This window comes from Aptenodytes patagonicus, chromosome 13 (genome assembly GCF_965638725.1).
Source record: "Aptenodytes patagonicus chromosome 13, bAptPat1.pri.cur, whole genome shotgun sequence".
Classification (NCBI taxonomy): domain Eukaryota; kingdom Metazoa; phylum Chordata; class Aves; order Sphenisciformes; family Spheniscidae; genus Aptenodytes; species Aptenodytes patagonicus.
In genome coordinates this window covers 14,359,264-14,381,335 of record NC_134961.1, presented here as the reverse complement: position 1 = coordinate 14,381,335, position 22,072 = coordinate 14,359,264, and the positions used below count along the sequence as shown (strand labels likewise).

The following is a 22,072-nucleotide window of genomic DNA, read 5'->3' as shown; positions in this document are numbered from 1 at the left end:
TGACATCTCCAGTTGATATATTCTTGCTGGTGACAGAAGAACATTTTTATGAGCCTTTACACACCAAAGAGTCTTAAGGGAGGGCTGGTATTTGGTCAGAAGCATGGGTGATAAATGGTGTAGACACATTGCAGCAAGGGTGTTGTCCAGTTTCTGGGCACGTGGGCCTTTAAGTATTTTGATAAAGCAAAAGAATATTATGTGCCCAAGCTTTCCAGGTTTGTTCCTTCCCCCCACCCCCTGCCCTTTATTTTTAGAAGGTAAGTGTATAGGTGGAAGAAGCCAGACTTTTTCCTGGTTAAGTGAACTCGCTGAACCAACTAGCTGAGTTGCTTGTAATTTAAAGCAGGAGAGGGGAGAGAAGAGATTGACCTGGATTATGTAAACCAACAGAGTAGGACCTGAGCTTTAATTTGTCTTTCATGTCCTCATTGTGGACTAGCAGTTGGTCCATTCAACTCAGGGAAGTTGTGGTAGGGCTTACAGACTATGGTATCTGGAAAAGTTTATCTTTCTCATTAAAAGGTTGGTGCTCTTTAGTCTGGAAATGTGATCTAAACCTGCCTTCTGAGCTGTGCTCTGCCCGTGTGTGTAGACAGGGCATAGCACAGGGTGGATGTGGCTGCTGACAAATAAACCCTAGTCTCTTCCCTGTGTAGTTCCACATTATTGTGTCTGTGATGTTCTTCGTGCTGGGGTGGCATCCTGCTATACTGTTCATTCTTTCCATTTCAGGGCCACTAACTTAATCTAAAGAAACTCTTCTGTTAAAAAAAAAACACAAACCATAGCTATTGCTGTTCCTCAGTCTTTCCTTTTTTCTGTCTTTTAGAAAAAATTTAAGCAGCTTTTCTGTAATTACACATTTTTTTCCCTCACTTTCACAATATGCTCTTTACAATCAAGATTTAGTCTTACTTAGGCTGCTTCTGAAAATGAAAAACAAAGTTGGTTTAATGCAATGGAAGAGCAGAGCTATATTCCTCCAGAGATAATTACTTTGAAGATAATTACAGTTGGAAAAAAGGGCTGTCAAACCCCTTTCACTTATTTTTTTCATGGGATTTTAAAAATATTGCCTCTTCTCTGCAGATATGAGTTCTGGCTTTGCTTACACCAGACTACAAACTCAGAACGTAAGTTGGACTGCGCTCATCTCTCCCGGGGGGGCCCAGCACCAGGCGCCTCAGAAGACAATACAGGAAATCCTGCAATAGGCAGAGGTGGAATAATCTTGCTCAAGGAGAGATTTTTCTACTAACTTTTAAATATTTAGAGTTTGACTCAGAAAGTAGCTTCACAGCATATGTCAAACTATGTTGATGGAACAAACTGTTAATTTCTGTCCCTGAGAACTGGGCCCCTGATCTCAGCTATGTTGATGTATCTCCAGGTAACTGCACTCAGCTCAGCTAAAAACACCAGCCGGCTTGAAATCAGACTCTGTCTGTAAGTCTTTCAGAAAGGATGTGGGTGTATAGTCTGTGATCCTTTTAACCTTCACTAATCATCTTTGCAAGAGCATATTCTGAGGTGGTTTCCCTTTAATGCTGTTCAGTTCCACTGCTTATATACTGTTAGTCTCACTGCCAGATGAAGTACCTCAATCAAGCAAGTGCTATTCCTAATCAGAGCAGGCATCCCAGGGTAATTCAGTGATTTCCTTCTGGGCAATGCGAAGCCATTAGCAGGTTCATACCATTTTGCCCTTATTTAATTACACCCCAAGGAGAGGACTGAGCTGGTAGGATAGCTGAAGGCTGAGGTGACCCGGTAAGGACTTCAGGCACGAAGGCTTCTTTTTAATATTTCATGCAAAATCCTTGCAGCAGCCTACAGCAGAAGGGGCTTTGGTTTCACTCAGTGCACACGTGCAATGGCTTCTATTCATTGCCATGGAAATATCCATTTCCAAGGCTATCATACAGAATCATCAAATGTGTATTAGCTTTTTGAGGTCCAGCAACTCTTCCCAGACTAGGTGATTGAGCCAGATAGAGATATGATGCTGAGACCTCCCTTTATTCCCTCGGGGAGGTTCAGTGGCAGTATTGCCACAAACAAAACAGAGCGTTTGTGTCTGAGGCGGTTAATGAAGCCCACAATAATAAAGTCAAGTCCACTGTACTGTGAAGGCATATGTTTTGGCTCAGACCTCTGTGTGTGCGGGTGGTGGGAGTGCTCTCCTTGTGCCATTAGCACAGTGCTTTTGTGGTGCTGCCAAGCATATGCCTGGTGTGACACTCACTGCTGCAGGGCTGTGGTGCCAGGAGCTGTCCTCTCTGTGTAGGGACCGCTCTGTGGTAGTCACCTGAAGCATCAGGGAGACATTATTTCTTCTCCACTCTGCACCCCTGCTTATGACCTATGACTGGTTTCCCCCTTCTTTGTAGAGGAAAGTGCTCTCCGGAGAACTATTCAAAACAGCTGCAATCTCCCACCTCTGTGTGGGCATACACCCTATTCTGCAGCTCCTCTCTGCTCATGCAGAGGTGACTGATTTTGCTCGAGCCCTGGATTTAGGTGGACTCACCTGGCTCATCTGGTGAACATGGAAGCTGAGCAGTTTCCAGTGGAAATGCAGCTTTGCTAGTAGCGTTTATTTAGGTCCTGTGATGATCTGCTCTTACACAGACATACTTCAGCATTCATTTATTTTATATGTATGAATTACTTTTTGTACTTAAAAAGGGCTGTTGCAACAATGGGATACTTAATAGGAGAAGCATTGCTGGGAGGGGGAGAAAGGAATGTAAGGTGAATGGGTGGAAAGCAAGTTGAATATTAAAAATCAGGGTTTGCACCAAGGTTTGTGCCATTCATTTCAGCTAGAAGTTCTGCTTATGAATCAATGTTCTCAAGAAACTTGATAGTCTGCAAAGCCAGAAGTAATTTCCTCTAGCGAGGAGTTTTAGTAAAGCAATTAGAACGCATTCATAGCTAGAGAGAAATTTAATCTTGCTTTGCCTATGACTATTGAAAGAAAAATCCAACGGTGAGTTTGCATCTAGCATTGCAAAACTGAGATCAAGACATTGAATCAGTCAGTCCTGCGGTGTCTCAAGATTTTAGGGCTTTGCACGGGTCTGTCTCTAGTCCAGTGTGAGTGTACTAGTGAAATCTGACCGTCTGCAAGTGAGCTCTCAGCATGCCTGACCATTTGGTTTATACGGCTAGTCATCTCAAAATGAACCTCCTTTCCGTGTCATACTGTATTTTTATTTGATCGTTTAATCCTTGCTGTTCTTAAATTCTGACATGCTGAAAGCACACCCAAAGACTTGTACCATTGGTAGAGATGGCAGAATCATACTGTTCGCTCTAGTTTTTAATCGTTTTTTAGTATTTTTGTTAGAAATGCCTGCAGACTCACACACATTTGAGCAGTAAACCTGCAACAAAATATCTTTGACTTTCCTCACCTATTTAAAAAATAAGTAAATACATAATTTAATATCTGAAACTTTCTTTTGAATAGAAATGTGCTAGGATTTGGGTTTTTTTATGGCTTGTTACCTTTTATGGTTGGTTACCTTTGCCTATTATTTAACAATGTAACTATTTCAAAGTGAAGAATCAAATTATTTCAACTACACATACTTGTGAAATCAGAAACTTTGCAACCCGTGGTGTCTTACACAGAACACTCGGACTAGAAACTCAGAAAGCAAATGACCGCTTTTAAAGACAAAGACCTTTCCTTGCTTAGGAATTGAAATTTGGTGCATCTTAGAAAAGCTCATTTGTTTCTTTAGACTAAGTATTCCTTGCTAATGAACACAGCATTTTAAAAAGAAAGACTACCTCTTGTTATTTCTGTCATGTAAAAATGCAGCCCTAGAGAACAGATTACACTTGTTTACAGCTGTTGCCAACTTTGTAGGCTATGGGCATAGTCTTGCTCTCACTGAATTCAGTAGCAAAATCCTGATGTATTTCATTGCATGAATAGATATTAATTGTACATAACCTTTTATTTTAGTGGTCCAAGATACAGAGGTGATACTGTTTTGTGCCATTTTTGCAAAGTCCTTTTTTTTCTGCCATTGCACCTTAACAGCCACTACTATGAAGGAGTCTGTAATGATGTCTTGGGGAAGGTGTGATCATAGGATCACATACAGGATTTCCAGTATCCTGTAGCCTGAGACTTTGGTGGGAGCACGTTTGATTAGTACTAAACAGCCAGCAGTGACTCTTGCAGTCAACTGGCTCCACATTTCACGTGGCTGCACACACCTCTGGATGTGTGTTCATTAGAACACACACACAAGAAATTCAATAAAAAGTGAGAAAACAATATCCAGAAATTAGAAGTGCTTGATATTTCTCCAGTTAGAATAAAGATAATGAGAGAAAAGTAGCAAATAGAACTGTAATCACAGTTTTTAAAAAAAGCAGAGATAATTTGGACTATTTCTATTGTAAAGAGAAGCTTAGGTGACTAAGGGCTTTAAAGCGTAATTAACATTTTCTCCAGTTAAGCTTCATAGTGTTTTTCCCTTCTTATTTTCTTCTGCCTTTTATTTTCTCAGCTTGTTTTCTATCTACCATCCCAGCAGAGAAAAAGAACTAGTAGCTGCTAAATTAACACTCATAGATGGGCAATTTTTAATAGAACTTCATCCGTTCCTGGTCTAGTTAATGATCCTTAAACTTCCACTGGTCCCTCCAGTGATCCTTTGACAAAGAGTGTCTTTAAAACCTCTGGAAGTTTTAACTTTACAAGGGGAGAGTGAAGTGAAGTGAAACTGGACCTATTTAGGGTGAAATTAAGGAGGAAGGAGGATTAATAACAAATGTGCTTTGGAGTGTCTTTTTGATAAGGGAGTCAATCCTACACTAGCTTCTGTGGAAAGTTTTCTTTACTAGACTGATTCAGATGTCACTGGGGCTAATCAGAGTATTTCTTTTGATTTCAGTGGCCTTTGGGTCTCGTTCAAGGACCAAGTTCTGCCTTGAAATTGCTTGAAATGGAAGGAACCGTGGCACTTCAACATCACTGTTAGCCACAAAGAGCTGGTGAATGCGCAGATCAGAAGCTGTCACCTTCAGGACCACATATCTGCATTATAAAAAGGAACAAAAGGTGAGTCGGGTTGATGACTTTATAAAGAAAGAGTATAATAAATTGCAATACCTGTAGGCAGGGATGTGAACCAAATAGGAATGGAAAACTAACATGGATTCTTGGGTTTGTATACAGCCTGTACTTTGTGTTGCTCTGTGCTTCCTTTTGTCAAGTTCTCCCCTCCGGATGGCTACACTGCGCAAACCTCAACCATGCAGGCTGATTTATTTTATTTTATTTTGTTTTAAATTTAGTCATTGCTGTTAAGACACAAGAATGGAACTGGAGAGAGAAATGTATTATTTGGCATTCTTGAAAAGTTCTGTTGACATATCTTCGAGCTCTCTGGCTGCCTTACCCTCTGGGACATGGGCTTGAATGGCTGAAGGGCTATGAGGGATGTTCCTTTTGCTGTGTCTAATTGGATTCAGTCATAAGCCTTTGATAAATGGTGCTTGTACAATCTTGGTATAGTGTTTAGCTGCTGAATTTCCCAAAGATGATCTGTATGTTGAGCTGCTTTTTCCTCCAGAGCCAGCATTGCTCAGACTGTCTAGGCAGGCTGCTCTGCTAGGGCAGGCGAGCCTGGGTGTGCCAGACAGGCAGGGATAGGGTCCTCACCCACAAGGGTGCCATCCCATGGTACACAAGTAGGATGAGAAGAGCAGGTCTGGTGATGGCAACCAGGGTCTGTCACGGTCCAGAGGTGATGAGGCAGGGCCAAGGTCAAGCTGGGATGTTCAGTCAGCAAGCCAGGGCTGCGACTGGCAAGGTACGTGGCTTAAATGCAGCTCCCAAGCAAAGCGAGAGAGACCTCTGACATGAAAGCTTCTTAGAGCTTTCCTGCACAGCTCTTCATGCAGCATTCAGACCCAAGGTTGTCCAGCTGCACCTCATCCAAGCTGGCTTGGAGCACAAGCAGCCCAACCCTAGGGAAGGGGGAGAGGTTGGAGAGCCCCTGCAGCTCACTCAGGTCCCTGACAGTCTGCTCCAGCCCTTCATGGCTCTTACAAGTTAATAGAGTGAAGATGCATCATCCCTGCAAATTACTGCCCAGGACTATGGGACCCCAAGTCTCTTCCCTGTAATAGCTTTTTTGAGGTGCTCTAGGCTGACGTATGGATGGACAACACATTGGATAAAAACCTATCTCTCCTTTGCTTTCAGTGATTCATTTTCTGATGCTAACTGAAAATTAGATTAAACAATGGCACATCAGAAGAGCTGAACAGACTGGGAAGAAAAGTCTAGGAACTGGGGATGATAGAGATAAACGTTATCTTGCTTAGCAGGGCAATAGCTCCTGGATTCACTGATGGAACCAGTAGCAAATAGCTTGACAGAGAGATTAAGGTGGGAGGAGGGACTGGAGAAAATGGTTGGTTGAGAAAGGAGACTAGAAAAGGAAAGTGAACGGAAGAAGAAAGAGGAAACTAATCTGAGGGGAGACGTATCAGGGCAGAGGTGAAGCATCTTGCATGCTTCTCTCTTGACTTTCCATCCTGACAAGTGTTTTGTGTAATTATAAAGAAAAGGAGTCTTCAAAAGCACAAATGGGACTTAGATGCACAACTCCCACTCATTTCCATTTTCTGAAAATTTTGAAGCTACTGTGGTTTTAAGAGGGTCTCCCACCATCTTATCAGAAAAACAACCTATTAGTTTATCCAAAGCCTGCTGAAAGCAAGAGAGTCTCCTCCATTAATTTCAATGTGTCTTCTACTGAGCTCTAATAAAATGTCAGTCTGCCGTGGCAAATTACTAAAATGAAGCTGTCAGTCAGTATTCATAGCATCAGACTATATTTCATGAGCTGGGAGATACATCACCCAGAAAGTCTGAAAGCACAGTCGACTGAATCAGCTTCTACTACATAATTATGGTAAACCTGTTGATCAATATTGTGTGCATTTTTAATACCTTCATATTGAGGCTTCTGATCTCTCTGTATTAATGCTGATAATAGTTTTGCTTCTCTCTGCAATCAAATAGCTTAAGCCTGAGGTCTCTTCCTTCTTGCCTCTTGCTCCCACAGTTAATTACTCCTTGAGCTCTGGAAAGCAAGTAGGGGGTTCTATTACTTTATTTTTTTCACTTATTTTGAAAGAAAAGAAGGAGAACGTCAACACTAGGAGATGGGCTGATGGAGCGCAGACCCATGTAGACTCTATTAATGCAGTCGCTAGTAATGAGCCTTCATAAATCCTTTTAAATATTGAAGTCTAATGAGCAGCATCTCACCAGTAAGAACTCATTATTCACCTGTTATGAAAATACATTTAGCAGTATAATCCTCTGTGTTCAGCCTTCCCCAGAACTTGGCTTCAGCTCTCCGCTTTCCCCTTGCTTGCTTTCCCCGCTACGTTGTGCTATTACATGTCAGTTGTTTCAACACCGTCACGGTTGGTCCAGCTCCAGCATTGTGGCACGATGCACAGCAGAGCTATTCCTGAGGAAGCTGTTCAAGTGTCTTTGAGGAGCTCTAAGTCTACCTGCCTTCCATGCAAGTCGCAGTGGGGGTGAGAGGACTTTCGAGGCTATAAAGCACTGTCATCAGAGCTTAATTTGAAGACTAATGTATTTGGGTTCCTAAGACAATGTTGAATTCTGTTAAGTTGTGTGCAAGTCAAGCTTAAAGATGCCCATAGCCAAGGACTTTAGGGCCTGTTTAAGTAGCTTCCACGGTCTATCTAAACATTTAGAAAACTAATTAATAGATTAGAACACTTCTTTTCTCTTATAGATTCTGATTTATTGAGTCACTGACTTAACCGACTGTAACAGACTGCTGATCGCATCTCCAGCTTACGACCTTGCCTGTCATTACTGCAGTGCAATCCATACACCTCAATATGAATTCTGCTTTGCACAGGATTTTAGTTGAAACTCAGATTTAACTCTCAATATATTTTATGAAAACTTTTAGTTACCACAGGGGCTAGTTTCTGCAAAGTACAGTGCAGGCAGCCTCCTGCATCAGTTAAAACCCACCAGTTTCATACGGGCACAGAGGGTCTGTGGAGTATCAGAGCCATGCCTGGCGTAACAAACTACAAGCAATGTCGAAGTGTGCAAAACTGCTGTTCATCAGAAAAAGTCAGCTTACCCCTCTCACATTAACTATAGGACATTCATGAACTGCACAATATATCACACTCATGCAAATGCCAGTCTAACTTTCCTAATGAATGCAAATCCTAATAATCCAATATATGTCAGAATATAGCCACAGACTCATAATCCTCTCTGTCTGCCATTTGATTCTCTCCATTCAGATCCTAATTTGTAGTAAATCTTCTCTTTGGAAGCTGCTGTGGCTCATACCATTTGTATCAAGGCCAAAGCGGTAACAGGACTACTATCTTCTAAGGAATTGGTGTAATGAAAACCAACTATTATGCTGGTTTTGAAATGGAAAATTAATATGTATTCACTTTCCCTGTTGTCAAACTACACGTAACAGCTTCTTCCAGTAAAAAGAATGACTGAAATCATGACCAGCAGCTCAGCTGCATGCAGTCATAAAGAGAGGATGGTCCTGAGCAAAGAGGTATACTTAGTGATTTCAGAACAGATGTATGACAAGAAACCTGGTTTGATTGGTTGACTTTGCCCTTGTTTTAATGTGTAACAGGTTGGGCACGATAACATTTAGAAGATGTCTAGGTTGGATAGGAGCTTTTTCCCCATTTTCAAAAGTGACACAGGCCTCCAGGAGGTTATCTCAGCTACTTTCAGTAGGATTGGACTTGTAACTTCCTTTTCAAAAAGGGACTGGTCTAAATCTGCCAGAGTTTACCAGAATTTACAATTTCTTTTCTAGAAGAAATGTCAACATTTAATGTTTATTTTCAGCCCAAATTGTTTGAAAAGATTGAAAAATAATGATTTTTTTTTTAATGGAACAAATTTTAAAAATAGATTTGAAAATGGCACTATTTACCATTCAAGCAAAATTTTATTTGTTTAAAATTAAATTAAAGTTAGTCTTTTAAGTTAGTTTAGTGTGCAAATTCAGTTGTCCAACGTAGCACATTACATGTTGTTCATGTAGGTTTGTTGCTGCACTTGCTGATCTTGAATTAAGCATATCGGTTCAGTTCAACAACAGGTCACTACTATATAGCTTCAGGTGAAATAATGTAATTTGATTTTCCAAAAGAAGATTTTCTTTATGTTGAAAGTGATTATTTTCTGAAAAACTGTTGATTCAGTGGAAATTAAGTTTTTAGTCAAAAATCATTCGAATGGCAAACGCTCATTCAGTGCTAACATCAAGAACTGGACCAATTTTACTGTTCAGATATGCCTGTACCATAGTCAAAGCAATGCTCTGAGTACAGCGTAGATATTGCCAAGCTGGCTTTAAAGTAAAGCTGTTTGGATGCTGGGCATAGTAAAATTACAGCAGCACAATATCAGAGTCTGATTTGGCCTGCTGAGAAGCAGAGCAAATTACTCCGTGCTGAGATGTGACTCAGCAATGTAGCGATAGTCCATTTTTTTTAGGCTATATTTGAAAATGTGCAAAATTACCTAAAGACCCCAAGCTGCATCAGATAGGCTTTCAAAAGTCTCAATGCTTTGTTTGCATTTGATTTCACTGGAAGTCACGTGCCCTGCTGCTCCACGTTTCCTCCTGGTGAAATACTTGTGCCTCTTCTAAATACCTCTTGGAGCGAGATTTCTCTGACACAGCTCCCATCAGTAAAATGGGAACTGTTAATATTCTCTTACTTCATAGATGGTTTTAATCACTTTGAAATTAAGTGATAAAACGATGCTGTATTATTGAAGCAAATAGCCTAAGTACCTAATGCATAAAATAGCAGCTTGCTAAAATCTTATAAATTTCAGAGCGAAGCATAACTGATGTGAAATGAAACAGCATTTGCATTTCACACGGTAACTCAACCTCTGCTAAAATAGCTGACAACACCTGAGACAAACCAGTAAGGATCATGATAAGGCACATAATACTGGTTCGTTTGAACAAGTACTTACAATACATTTGTGCTTTTAACATCAGGAATGTAAAAGTTTATTTTTGGAAATGATTCTCCGAAGGTGACTGAGAAGCAAAATATGGTTTTAGAGAAGTGCAGAAAAGGAAATAGTTTCCAAGTTGAAAATGGAATTTATTTTCTTGCACAATGGTTATTGATTTTCTTTTTTTAAACAAAAGTCTCCTGTGGGATGAAAAAAAGCATTGCTGGTAACACGCTTCTGGCATAAAAATACTTTAGTTAAAATGTATTGGCATAAAAATTTTATTAAATTTTTTCAACATTTCAGGATTTCCCATTTCCTGAGCCTGCTGCCGTGTTTGTGGAGTTCAGATATTCCCCACATCGAGACACTATGAAGAATGGTGTTTTTCTAATCCTTATAATTAGCAATGAAAAGACAACTGACATCCCTGGGATTTTGGATAAGAGCTTCTGTCAGCACATTCTTCTCTCCTTTCAGGTGTAAGTACTCCACAACGCACATTTAAGCAGTCCAGGAAAATGTAATTTGGGAATTAGCTGGAACTTTACTGAGCAGATTATAATAGGATGTTACATGTAAAACATTTTTTAAATGTACAGAGATTGAGGGGTTTGGAAATAACTAATAGGGACTCATCACTGGATGCTAGAGAATACGCAGTCAAATCAAAATTAAAAAAGAGAAGATAGAAAACAGGCAAAAATATAAGAAAAAGAGTCTCAGAACACTCAGTAAGAGGGCTGGTGGCTTAGGAGCGGGATATTTTGAAAACTTGGAGATGACTAGGAATAGTAGTTATGATGGTCATAATTTTGTACATTAACCATTTAATTGATGTTAATGACCAAAATATAATTCAGATTGGCCCTATAAGATCTTCACTTTAGATGTAGCATAAGGATTTATAGTTTTTGTCGATTTTCATGTTGAACAATCCCAGGTATATGCGTAATCTGATGGGTAAGGTCATACTTGCTGTGGCATAAGTCCAGTGGGACCTGTTGATGTGTGCCATAAATTTTAGCTGCTATATAGTTAAAGATGTATGCATGTACTGGAGCTATGTGTTTGTCAAATGCTCAAGAAGAGCAAGAGGAATCTCTGAAGAGGGGGAAAAAACCACCTTGAGAAGTTAGGTGTCATCTGAGTAGGACATTTGCCTTGCAGTGTCTATGAGTGTGATTTGTAAGTACAGGACAAGATTCAATACCTTGGGCAGAACCACATCCATTTTATGAGAAATGGATGGCAGAGATGGCAGAGAAATTCCATGGCAGGGAACTTGAACAACCGCCACAACAAGCAAGCATTGCAAAGTTTCTCCCAGTCACAATACTAGGAAAGCTGTTGTTGCTTCATCAGCAGCTGTGGCCAGAGTCAACCAAGTCAAGCACTTGGTCCCCCCCAAAAATATGCCAGTGTGTCTGCACATTAGGGCAGACCGTTAAATGACATATCTGTGTCATATTGTCCGTCTTAGAAAGTTTGGCTCTGACAACAGAACTTCATCAAGTGCCAGACAATACCTTTAACTTCCTTCCTATCAGAAATCATTCACTCTTTTTTAATTCTGGAAAACAAATTGTGCAGCAGTTTAATGTACATACAAGCTATCAGCAATCCCCAGAACTTATTTTTTTCCCCAAAGTATTTGTTGTAGCAATAGCGCAGTAAATGTTGTTAAAATTCTTCTAAAGCAGCAACCAAGCCCACAGTGTTAGTGGTTATTTCTATTTCTACACTTCTATATAGGCCTCTGTTTTCAAAAGCGCCTTGTGCTGGCTTGCCCCCTTGAGATGTCATTTGGGGCTGGATTCAGCAGGATGGGAGTTTGGTACATGATGAAAAAGCAGGCCCCTTAGGGGCTTCTCAAGTCAATCACTCTGGAATCTACATGGCTAAATAAATTTTCTTTTAGTTTTGTTTCTTCATAGAGGAATCATAGAGAAGCTGAGAACTCCCAGCACACCGTGACACAATGAGGTTACTGCAAAGTGCATCAAAATAGCGCGCAACTGGAAAGCACAAAGGATCCTAAAAGGACCCCTTTGAAAACAATGTGTACTCAGAAGATGGTTTTAACACCAAAAGTTGACAAGTAATATAATTCTGGCATCTTATTAAACCATTTTTTCTGCCTCGTAGACTGTGCAGGTAGCAGTACACAAGTCTATGAAAAGTTCATAGCTAGCCTTTATCTAAAAATGTTTTTTTCCTGCTTTCTATTTGAAAAATAGAATTTTAAATGAACAGCATTGATAGTACTGCAGACATCAGTATACCTATTTCAACCATGACGTAATAGATGTCTTCTGGCTTGTTTTTAATGCACAGTGCAGCCATTACAATGTAGTTTTATTGAGATGTAAAATATTTCCTAGCATTATCTGTCATCATATGCAGTGTTGATTACTAATTTGCACCTACAAGTGACCCCAGATAAAAAGCAAGCACGATCCTCTCAGATAACTGACACACTGCAATATTTTAATTGCAGAAATAGGTTCTATTGGATTTTTGCTATGTAGGTAGGTATGCAGATAGATTATACAAGGGATGAACTGCACATAACTTTCCCTTTTTAAAGACGACTACTGAGAAAGCATTTACAATCACTTGGGTCTCTTGAGGACTTCTGTTTTCCTTAATTTCAGATAGTATTTTGCATCTACACTGATCATTTGGTATGAAGGTTCAGTTTTGTGTGTTTGAATCATTCTCTTGAATGTTTTGTTTCTGCAGTGTGACATAGCCTCAAATATAAAAATGCCAAATTTCACCAGCATAAAACAGAAACCAAATATTCACTGTGTCGATACTCCATGTATGTGACTGATGTTACTGTTTTCCAAGCTAGTGTGTGTTATAATGTGCTGAAATGGGAGTCCGGGACATGCATGAGAGCAGACAGGAACTCTGCATATCTAGAATTTCTAGGAATCCAGGAGCAATTAAAAAATCCATGGAAATCTATTCTGCAACTATCTCTACCCCACATCTCTGCTCCTGTGGTTCTGCCCGGAGCCAGTGTTGTAAGGGTAGGAGGTGGCTCACATCCTTCTCTGAGATCCCACAAAGCTGCACCCCAGTTCCAGGTGAGGAACAGGGGTGGGAAGGCACACGCACTTGCTGAGGCCAGTGCTGCTTGCGTTTAACTCATGGGGCATTTTCCAGTGTTCAGTTCTCTTATGTGTTTTTTGTTTTTTGTTTTTTGGTTTTTTTACAAATGGTTACTCAGTCTATAAAACCTTGCACTCAGAAGCTTTTGAAAAGATTAGCACTCCCAGCAAACTCCAGAAGTGTCAGTTCCTATTATTGCACTCCTGATCTTCATTATCGAGTCATCATGTGTGCACTCAGTTGAGCACTTTGCAGTGGAAGTGAAAGCCAGGAGACAGCTGTATGTGTTGCAAGAGGAAAGGAATGCTTCTGGGCTTTGTATTTTCTCACTAGACTCCAGGACCCGAAAAGTGGTGCTTCAAATGTATTATCGTCCAAGTGGTATAGGAGTGATGATCAAATAATCTTACTCTAACATTCAGTCATTAGTGGTCAATAACTGTCACCTTATTTAGCTGTTGTTGGTTGCACATCACTGGTTTATTCTTACGAATTCTGTCAGATTTTTTAATGTTAAATAGGTTAATCCCTCTTCCTAGCTGAAAAACATGAAGTTAGGTGCAAAAGTCCCCAAAGCAAGAAGAATTACTGGGAAAAAAATTACAGAAGTGTAAATCAAGAAAGTAATATTGAACTTTAGCAGTGTTGTGGTTTAACCCCAGCCAGCGACTAAGCCCCACACAGCCACTCTCTCACTCCCCCCCGCAGTGGGATGGGGGAGAGAATCAGAAGAGTAAAAGTGAGAAAACTCGTGGGCTGAGATAAAGACAGTTTAATAAGTAAAGGAAAAGCCCTGTGCACGAGCAAAGCAAAACAAGGAATCCATTCTCTCCTTCCCATCGGCAGGCAGGTGTTCAGCCATCCCCAGGAAAGCCGGGCTCCATCACGCGTAACGGTGACTTGGGAAGACAAACGCCATCACTCCAAACGTCCCCCCCTTCCTTCTTCTTCCCCCAGCTTTATACGCTGAGCATGACACCATATGGTGTGGGATATCCCTGTGGTCAGTTGGGGTCAGCTGTCCTGGCTGTGTCCCCTCCCAGCTTCTTGTGCCCCCCCAGCACTCGCTGGTGGGGTGGGGTGAGAAGCAGAAAAGGCCTTGACTCTGTGTCAGCACTGCTCAGCAGTAACGAAAACATCCCTGTGTTATCAACACTGTTTTCAGCAGAAATCTAAAATATAGCCCCATACTAGCTACTATGAAGAAAATTAACTCTACCCCAGCCAAAACCAGCACAAGATGACAGTATACAATAATATGACACTTTATTCCACTGCTGCCTGAGGTTTATATATACTACTGTCACTTTCTTACTGTTCTCCACCACTAGTAATTTTCTTTCAATCTAATTTTTATTTCCCAAGGGTTTGCCAAGGTTAAAAGTGCTAGAAAACCAATGACTATTCATTTGCCAAAGGACAGTAAATTAAATTAACCATTGTTGGTAGCCAAGTCAGGTCAGAACTATTTATATGTAAATATGTGCAAAACCCTGATGGCATAGTGTATGATTGTTAGCAGCTCGTTGCAGACTCTGTATTGAAAATTAAAGACACTGGGAAAGCAGTGTGTTTCCTTTCAATTCTGCCTGCAAGAAAAACATCTGAATTTCTGCCTTCACGGTAGGTTGTTATTAGTGGCCTTCCTATGCATTAGAAACCTAATTATTCAAGGTCAAACTTGATGGGATCTTTTAGTAACTTGTTTTATTTTAATTATCTTCTCATAACCACCATAGTAATGATTTCCAATTGATGGTACTATGGTGTGTAGGTTTAATATGGGCCACATCATTCTTCTGTTGTCCAGGACATGAGTGCTGCTGCAAGTGGTATTTAGTAACCATGTCTGTGTGCTGAGGTCAAACTGCTTAGTGACCCTTTCCCACATCCCATTTTGGGGACCAGGTAATAACAATTCACCTCTTAGTATCACTTTTGTGTGCCACATCCTTTTCTCACAAGATCCTTTGGACTTCAAGCATAGTATAAACTGTTCATTTTCGCTTGGATCTCTAAGATAGCAGCTGGAATTGTACCATGTCAAACTTAAGAGCATCAACGTCCTGGGGATTACCGATGCCTCCTTAGTGCCTGTAGCACAGTCCCAAAGAGTTAGTCACATCTGTACGGACTGCTTAGGGCAGTTTGAGGATTTGCTTTGGTGTCAAAAGCAATAATAGCTTTTGGGGAAGGAGAATGAACCAAGCCCAGGAGCTTCCATTGCCCTGAGTGAGGAGGATGCTGTGCTGTTACCCAAGCTCCGGTTTTAGCTGTGTTTGTCCATCTTAACCCTTTATTTCAACCTCTTCCTAAAGCACAGGGCAGGACTTGGCCATTGGTTCCGACGTGGACAGTGAAAATGCTGCCTTCGGGAGCACAGTGATGATCTACAGCTGTAGTGATTTTCAGCTATGGGTCAGTACTTTGGTATGAAGCAGAGAAACGTAGTCCTGGAGAAAAACAGCTCTAATACTATTTGTATTGGGGTTCTTTCTTGAAGTGTCTGTGCGCATTATATTTTTACTGAGACTTAACTAGTCTTCATCCTGTTTGCCTGTAATTACTGTGTGTTTGATCAAAGCTGGGGATTGTAAAGCTTTTACATTGCTGCTCTTTACCGAGACTAGGGAAATGCTTTTTGTGAAGTGTGTTGTGCACTCCCATTCCAATTAAAAATTATTTTTATTGTTTTAACTTAAGGATGCAAAGTGTGGCACAGAGAGAATCAGCACTGATTATGTTGTGAGCAGTAGCAACATATATGCTATCGTAGTGCTGAAGGAAAGACTAGGGGTTGAGGATGCAGTGAGCTTTGCAAAGGTGCCTCCTTTCAGTGCTCTGTAGGCTCTATGTTTAAGCAGTTACTGAAGAAGGATTATTATGTGGAATTCTGCAATCACTGTCCTGGACAGACACAGATAAAATAACAAAGAGCTCTTTTTAAATTAAGACCTTAGGCCATAGGCCAATTTTTTTTTTCCCCCAAGTGGTATTAAACTAATAGGTAATTTAGATGCTGGGTGTTGGGTGTTTACAGTTTGGACCACTTAATCCATTTAAGCTGCTTGTGTAAAGAGTGTTTAAGATGAACAGTTAAACACTCAAATTCCTGAGTCACTGTTCGCACATACAGATCAGTTCTGGAGCACCTCTAAGGTATGTGGCCAGGCATTTTGAAAGTCTCACTGGTGGCCTGTGTTATTTGTTGCCCAAATAAGATAAAAAGTATGGCCCCAAGATATTGCCTGGGATAAAGGTACGCAGACTAATGAATCCGGACATGCTGAATATTAGGGCCAAGAAGTAGCTTGCTTTCTGAGGATTTGTATGCCACGCAGGTTTTCTGTTGGCTTTCACTATAATAAAACCCTCATTCAGGAAACTCTATTACCTTTTTTATGCCTCTAAATAATTCTGGATTTTTCATTTCAAAAGAGTCTGGTTATGTGTCTTGATGGGAAATAGGATGTAGTGAGAAATCACACATACAGTGGAACACTGAGGGAAGTGGAAAGGGAACACGAGGCTTAACTGTTTTCCCATGTGTACGATTATGGCTATGGGAACCTCTACCTGAGTAAACATACCATAGTTCAGAAATTTATGGACTATCCACATGCACGTTACTTTTCTGAACAAATAATACTTTCATAAAACCTTAAGACTGTAAGTAGAAATTCTATTGTAGGCTACGTGGCATACATGGATTTTGAGTAAAACTGGGGAGTTGACCAGTGGTCTCAGTGCAACAGTATTCAGCAATCTACTTTCTTGTTAATTTCTGACAAACACATGTCTGTGTACTTCTTGCAAATTTGTTAGAACATGATATTCTTAAGAGAAAAAAATCAGTGTCTAGAACTCACCCATTTCCCAAATTAAATAGATTTATAGAAAACGTATGTTTCTTTCCAGATGGTTAGCTCTGCTGTTGTTTAATACAAAATCTTTTCTGTACATTAACATTATAAAATTATCTTATTTTTCTTTGTGGCATAAAACTAAATTTTCATGAGTATAACTAACAAAAAATTGAACATGTTATTAAAAGTGTAAGTTTGCTGATTTTATTGCAATGTGTATTTTAAAAGCATGTTCAAAGATGCAAATGCACATTTGATAAGCAATTTTTAAAAGATTCACAAATTGTTGCACTGTATTTTTGATCAGACAGATGTATTTTCTTTACCACTGAGTCATCTTAATGATTGGTGTATTCAGCTTCGAGGATATTAAACTATGAGAAAATTGTACCTATCAGAATGATCAGAAAAAGTACCAAATATTTAGAAAAATACCTAATTACAATCCTACCAGCTTTGAATTAAAACCATTACAGGACAACCCCAACATCAATAAAAATATCTCATTTAGAACAGAAACTGCGACTATAACATATTAATTATTCTGTCATTAAGAGAGAGTTAAAATGTGTCTCTGATGAAAACTCTTGAATTGTTTTGTTCATTTGAATAGAAAGAGATAGTTTGCTGGCAGCCCTATGGGCAAATCCATACAGAAATTGTTTAAACATCACATTAATATAGTTTAATTATGACTAAGCATGCCCCAAATAAGTAAACGAGACAGAGAAATAGCAGTAACTTTGTGTTCTGCACTGATACTCTGTGTTATTTAACACAGAAACATGCGGAGGTTTGTACAAATTAAAAGGAGTATTGTGGGCAATTCAGGCTTTGCAAGATAGGCTTTTCTCAGTATACCGCTGATCTCCTTTTAACACTATCCTTTTCAGGGCATCTGAGAGCTTTCAGCACCACCCAGGACCAGCCCCTCTCTCCTTGTAAACAAATATGTGTTTTGCTTGTACGGTTGCATGAGAAAATAAAAATGTTGAATTTATTAACGTTCCTATTGAACATCTAGCTCTGTAAGCATATGCCTGAGTATTGACCTTTTAATTTGTGCTTAACCTCATTCAACTTTTGTCTGATTTAAGATTGCACTTCAGTACTTAATTGGGTTTAATTAGCTTATCCTGCAGATTATTAAGCCCTTCCTAAAGGCCATTGGGCACCCAGTTCTTGCTTCCATTAGCAGGGGTTTCCTCTCATAGGCAGCTTGCATGTGGCAGCAGGTTGTGGAGCTGTGAGTGTAGCTTGGGTTTAAACAGGTTTTTAACAGTTTTGGTGTTTGACATTTAGCCTGGTGATGACTACTTTTCTCTGAAGTGTTACCAGACAAGCTGTCTTTGGTGGCTTTAGGTTGTTCCAGTCTGGCCAACAATTTACTGAATATAGGTAAATAATAACAAATATGATACAGGGAACTCATTAATTATCTCGACATAGTATTTGGTGTTCCCGCAGTGCGACAACCTCTAATGCACGGAGGATTTATACTCCAAGGGTTGCGGCAGAACAGAGGTGTCAAGTCTCTCATTCCTAATTTGTAGAGGGGTGTTGACTGAGTATCAGTCCCTAATAATTCAACTTGTATGAGGCTAGTTCGCTTAAGTCATTACAGCTTTAGGTTTACAAGCACATCAGGATACCTGCAGCATCATAACGCTATTAGTGCAAGTATAATTACATCTTTCAATGGTATTAGGACTGGCTACTTACAGTAAATGACATTTTCATTAAAACACATGCCAATCTGCACACTAATACTTGAAAAAGCCTGTGTGTACACAACAGGCATTGATTTCACATAAAGTGTCCCTCAGTTGAACATACCCTGAGGTTAAAATTGAGACGCAATGAATATGGCTATAAAACAGGGTCTTTAATGGTTTCTGTTTCTATAAAACAGGTGTATTTTCTTCCTTAATTCTGTTTGGCCAAATAGCTATCTGACTGTCCTATGAAATTTACTGTGTGAGGTGCTGCTATAATTTTTTCACATAAAATTCATATCTCAGTAAATATGGAAGTTATGGCTAAACAGTTTCTGGGAAAAAAACCCAACACCAAAAACCCACCTCACTAATTAGCAGTAAATCTATGTGTTTCAGGCATTTCTAATTCATTAATCACAGATCAGTCTAGATGCAAGTAAGCTACAATGTCCTGGGAGGGGAATGGTCCTGGGAAGAATTCTGGCAGAGATTTCTCCTTAGATATTTTTCTTTCACAGCATCTTTGGTTTCCCACAGAACATCTCAATACAAAGATTTGCAGTTTTTGCTTTTGCCTGAGTGGTATCATGCTGTGCATTGGTTATGAAAGACACATGTATAGAAAGAATGGCAATAAAATACTTTTAAATGGAAGAACGACAATTAAATTATTTTGAAATGGCTAGGAATTCTTTATCATTATGATAATCATCTCTGTTATTGCTGCAGGCCAACAACTGGCCTTCAAAACTTTAAAAAAATCCCCCTATCAGAAAATATTTTCTCATTTCACTTTGTCATTAGTCACACATAAAGATCTCTCTTCGTAAGGTTCTGTGAAATTCAGTAAAATTCACAGATTACAGAGGCTAGGGGTCTCTCTTCTCTTCTGTAAAATATATAATTGACAGAATCATATAAATAAATAATAAAAATTGCCCTTGTCTGTGTGTTCCCTTGTTAATATTATGAAGTAATTTGTGATCATGTGAGAATTAGCAGGTTTTTGCCTAAAGAATTCATTTGAAAGGGAGACTGTAGACTGAAAATTCCCTTAGATGTTTTTAAGCAACAAAATGAATGATTGAAAAATACTTTTAAATGTGCTTGCTTGGCTCTGCATTTATGTGAGTATATTTCTTCAGTTACTTAACAGAAATCAAGATACTCTATCTTAGGTGTAGGTGATTGGTATATCACAATTTTTGCTTTCCATATCATAATATCACACTCTCACAGATTGCAGAGGTAATTCCAGACTCTTTTCTTCTGCCACCCCCTGCAAAAATTACCTGGAGCATCAGGAAATAATTTACTTAAAGGGAGAATAACCATTACCTGCTGCTCCGGAGGAGCTTTGGGCAATTCTATGAACAATAAAACTGACTGATGTGGAACCTATTTCTTTGTCTTTTAATTCCAGAATATCACAGACTTCCTCAAAATGGACACTTTGAGTTTTCCTTAATGCTTCAGCAGACCTTGGATGAAACATTTGCAGTCAGACACGAATGTGAGTGCTCTTGGTGGGATACATCAGTGACAAATCAGAACTTAAGAGGTACTTTAGCTGCATAATATTGCTTGTGTCAGTGACTGTCTTGATTTGAGCATTTTGTACGTGGATGGATGGATATGGATGTTAGGAACCCTCAGGTCTTCATTGTGAAGCTTGATTTATTGCTTCCTCATGGGAAGGCTGCAGAACAAATGCTTGGGTCGAGGAGGGAGCCTCCTCCGTGAGCTCTGTGCTGGCTGTTGGTAAAGACCTCATCCCATGCTTTTGGAGGTCAGCAGGGGTCCTTGGAGAAATTTGCAGAATTCTGGCTTTACAAATTGAATCCAGCTCCTCTTCAGAAGTCAGCTGGGATGGTATGACCACCTTGAGGTGTGCCCGCCCTGCTCATTAACTTAATTTAAGCTAGGGATCAAGGGATGAGCAGTTCATTGTGGCAGGTAGATTTCGAATGGTGGGTTTGTGCTAAACCCTGAGAAAAGCTCCTGCATGAGGTGCAGCATCGTTTGGCTCCCTCAAGGGTCAGCAGCCAGTAACATGTCACCCCACATGCTGGGGAATGAGCCATCGGCAGCACCTTCCTGCAGAGTTGGTGTGTCCCACACTCCTGGTGACATCCTGCCCATGTGACAGCATGGCACAGCTGGGAAGTTACTGACCTGTAGCTAGTGCGGACTCTGTCTCTGCATGGGCAGATGGTCAGGTATCACGTTGCGGGATAAAGCGGTGCTGCCCTGTGCTTGTGTGAATAAAATCCGAAAGCTGCATGCTGCTGAGAGCTTCGGTCCCTATTCATGGACATACCTGGTGTACGCTCAGCATTAGCTGGGACAGCAAACTCATTGACTACTCTTTTCTTTTTCCTCTCTTGGAAATACTGTTTCTCACTACTTCGCTGGTTGCATTTGTTCACTTCTCCTCTATCTCTGCCACTATGTCTGTGTTAGGGACAGATGACAATCAAGAAACCACCAGATACTCTTGAAGCTTTAGGTGGAAGACAAAGATAATCATACGGTTATAGTATTAGTTCAAAGGAATTGGATGGAGAGACGATGAGACTGAAAATAGCTAGTAGGAAATGGAGAAGTCACTGGATTCAAAAGTGTTGTAACTCATAAAACTTTCTTCATCTGACTATTTCCTGATCTTGCATTTCAGCTTTTTCCCTTGCATCGCTTCTGGAGAGCGTGCTGAGCTTCCCTGCCAGGCACACATGTTTAGCTGTTCCCAAAACAAGAATGAAGGAGGGAGTTCTTTGTCTGAGGGAAGTGCAACCCACAGTGTTTTGACAGCCACCCGGGTGTGCTCTGGTGGGCACCCAGGACACGGCAGCTGCATGGGTGATGTTTGAAATGAGGAGGGTGTCGTACTTAAGGACCTCTGCAGTTCTCACCCGCAGCTTAAGGATCTGTCCTTACAGTGGATGCTGAGGCTTGTCCGAGGGGTCTCTCATTAGGGAGTGCCAAACTTAGGTTGGCCCAGCCTTGTGCAGGGGCCCAATTTATAATAAATATCTTCCAGAAATGCAGCAGTTTTTCTGAGCAACTTGAAAAACGTATTTTGAATTGTTACGCCTTTGGCATCTGCGGTTTTGCTTACTGAAGCAATTCCAGTGTCATCTACTCAAGGTCGCTGAGGTTTTGTTTTTCATTTTTGTTCTGTAGCTTTCTATATTGTTTCCTTGTCTTGCACTGAATGGAAGTCAATACCACATAACAAGATTAATTTTTTTATATTTTCCTTCCCAGAAACAGAGATCAGAGAAAATTTCTTTCCTTGTGAATCT

The 22,072-nt window shown here is 40.2% G+C and overlaps 1 long non-coding RNA gene across 1 annotated transcript in view; it reads left to right on the top strand.

Annotated features, from left to right (window-relative positions):
• The window catches only part of LOC143166764 (uncharacterized), a 97,672-nt gene extending 77,352 nt beyond the window's left edge, over positions 1-20,320 (top strand). The window contains exons 3-5 of the long non-coding RNA XR_012996445.1: positions 4,923-5,089; positions 10,367-10,542; positions 20,191-20,320. This is a non-coding gene — a long non-coding RNA (uncharacterized LOC143166764). The remainder of the gene's footprint in view (positions 1-4,922; positions 5,090-10,366; positions 10,543-20,190) is intronic.
• The last annotated feature ends 1,752 nt before the right edge of the window (positions 20,321-22,072 follow it).